Source organism: Balaenoptera musculus, chromosome X, assembly GCF_009873245.2.
Source record: "Balaenoptera musculus isolate JJ_BM4_2016_0621 chromosome X, mBalMus1.pri.v3, whole genome shotgun sequence".
In the NCBI taxonomy this organism is placed as follows: domain Eukaryota; kingdom Metazoa; phylum Chordata; class Mammalia; order Artiodactyla; family Balaenopteridae; genus Balaenoptera; species Balaenoptera musculus.
Genome location: NC_045806.1, coordinates 2,466,270 through 2,469,058, shown reverse-complemented (window position 1 = coordinate 2,469,058; position 2,789 = coordinate 2,466,270). Strand labels below are relative to the sequence as shown.

At 39.5% G+C, this 2,789-nt stretch overlaps 1 non-coding gene across 1 annotated transcript; it reads left to right on the top strand.

Annotated features, from left to right (window-relative positions):
* Positions 1-2,106: 2,106 nt before the first annotated feature.
* On the top strand, positions 2,107-2,213 carry LOC118889369. Its single transcript, XR_005018505.1, has one exon. It is a non-coding gene; the product is annotated as a U6 spliceosomal RNA (small nuclear RNA).
* Positions 2,214-2,789: the final 576 nt, after the last annotated feature.

Below are 2,789 nucleotides of genomic sequence, written 5' to 3'. Positions count from 1 at the left end.
TCCCTGGCTGGGGAACTAAGATCCCGCATGCCACGTGGTGCAGCCAAAAAAAAAAAGTATTGGGAGGAGAGAGTTACGGAGGGAAGTCTTTGGTGCAGAGTGGTCAGGGAAGGCGTCTCTGAAAATGTTACACTGCAAAGGAAGTGAGGAAGCAAGTCATGCTTGTGGAAGGGAAAAGGAACAGAAACATCAAAGACAAAATTTCTGAGGTTTGCGTTTGATAGTGATGTTCTATGAGCTACAGCGAAGCATGTGAGAATGTGGGGGGAGCCCAGAAAGTACGTCTGGTGAGACATGGGGAGCAATGAGCTCAGAGGTGGAGAAAGTTCTTGTAGGACTTCTGAGGACTTGATTTCACCCTGAATGGGACACGAGTCATTGGAGGGTTTCGAGAATAAGACAGGCTTCCCCTGACTTGGTCTAAAATGATCACTCCATCGACAGACTAAATGTCCATCAACAGAGAAATGGATAAAGAAGATGTGGTACATAAATACAATGGAATACTACTCAGCCATAAAAAGAATGAAATAATGCCATTTGCAGCAACATGGATGCAACTAGAGATCATCATACTAAGTGAAGTCAGTCAGACAGAGAAAGACAAATATCATATGATATCACTTGTATGTGGAATCTTTTAAAAAATGATAAAAATGAACTTATTTGCAAAACAGACTCACAGACTTAGAAAACAAGCCTATGGTTACCAAAGGGGAAGGTGGGGGGTGTGGAGGGATAGACTGGGAGTTTGAGATCAACATATACACACTACCATGTTTAAGACGTATAACCAACAAGGACCTACTGTATAGCACAGGGAACTCTGCTCAGTATTCTGTGATAACCTACATGGGAAAAGAATCTGAAAAAGAATAGATACATGTATATGTATAACTGAATCACTTTGCTGTACACCTGAAACTAGACAACATTGTCAATCACCTTTCTCCAATGTAAAATTAAAAAAAAATTTTTAAAGAGTTACAAGGATGAAAGAAAAGACATCAGATATGAGAATATTACAGTTGGTAATGTGAAATATAATTGGGGCATGGAATAAAAGGATAAAAGTGTGGTAGTAGGAAATGTTTAAGATTCCAGACATATTTTGAAAGGAGAATAGAATATGTTGATCAATTGAATGTGCATTATATATTAAAAGAGCAGAAGAAATACTTTAAGATTTTTGGTCTCAGCAACTGTTAGCCCAGCAGGATAATTTTCATGTGTATATGAGAAATACCATGGAAGGACTAGAATTGAGAATAAAGGAAGGACTTAAGAATTCATTTTTTTAACATGCGAAACTGGAGATGTCTGTAGGGCGTGTAAGGTTTGCCAAATTGGCAATAGGATATGTAAGTTTAGACTTTTCTAAAGTTCTAGGGCAAGCAAAGAATGAACTGAGGCTGGATAGAAACTTGGGAGTTACCAGGGATTAAAAGGTATTTAAAGCTGTAGAACAGCATGATATTAAATATGAAGTGAATGTATGAAAAGATGAGTTCATCCTATGAATGAGCCCAGGAACCCTCCAAATTTTAGAGTTTGGGGAAAGCAGAAGGATCGCCAGAAGTGCTGGAAAAGAAGTCTAGAGGAGGTCCAAAATAATAGCAACATCTTGGGGGCCAAGTAGAGAAAATGGTCAACTACTTCAAATAGAGCTGATAAACCAAGCATAATGAGGGCAAAAAATAACCATTGTATTTGTCAGCAGAGACAGTAGTAACCTGGATAAGGGTGTTCTTGGTGGAGTGATCCTTCCTTTAAGAAGGGAAATCTGGGGCTTCCCTGGTGGCGCAGTGGTTGAGAATCTGCCTGCCAATGCAGGGGACACGGGTTCGAGCCCTGGTCTGGGAAGATCCCACATGCTGCGGAGCAACTAGGTCCGTGAGCCACAACTACTGAGCCTGTGCGTCTGCAGCCTGTGCTCCGCAACAAGAGAGGCCGCGATAGTGAGAGGCCCACGCATCGCGATGAAGAGTGGTCCCCGTTTGCCGCAACTAGAGAAAGCCCTCGCACAGAAACAAAGACCCAACACTGCCAAAAATAAATAATAAATAAATAACAAAAAAATTAAAAAAAAAAAAAGAAGGGAAATCTGTGCTTGCTTTGGTAGCACATATACTAAAATTGGAACAATACAGAGAAGATTAGCATGGCCCCTGGGCAAGGATGACATGCAAATTCGTGAAGTGTCCATATTTTTATATGTATAACTGATTCACTTTGTTATAAAGCAGAAACTAACACACCATTGTAAAGCAATTATACTCCAATAAAGATGTTTAAAAAATAAATAAAATAAATAAAATGAAAAAAAAAGAAGGGAAATCTTATTGGAGTAGATTCACAGAGAAGTTCAGGAGAGGAACTTGATATGGCGGGTACAATTGAGCAGAGCTCTTTGGCAATACTGAGGGATAGCAGTAAGCTTTCCAGGATCTCAATTTTTTTAAAGTGGTATATATTGCAGCACATTCTATGTTGATGGAATGATCCTCTTGAGGAAACAGATCATCAGTTGAGAAGCAGAGGAGAGTGTATCCATGGAGCATTGTTCTTGTGTAGGTGAGAGAAGATAAAACCTAGTGCCCTAGGAGGTGGATCGAAAAAGATCTTGCTGTGATTTATGCCAGAAAGTGTTCTGCTTATGATTCCCTCTAAGAGTTTTATAGTGTCTGGCTTTACATTTAGGTCTTTAATCCATTTTGAGTTTATTTTTGTGTATGGTGTTAGGGAGTGTTCTAATTTCATTTTTTTACATGTAGCTGTCTCACTTTCCC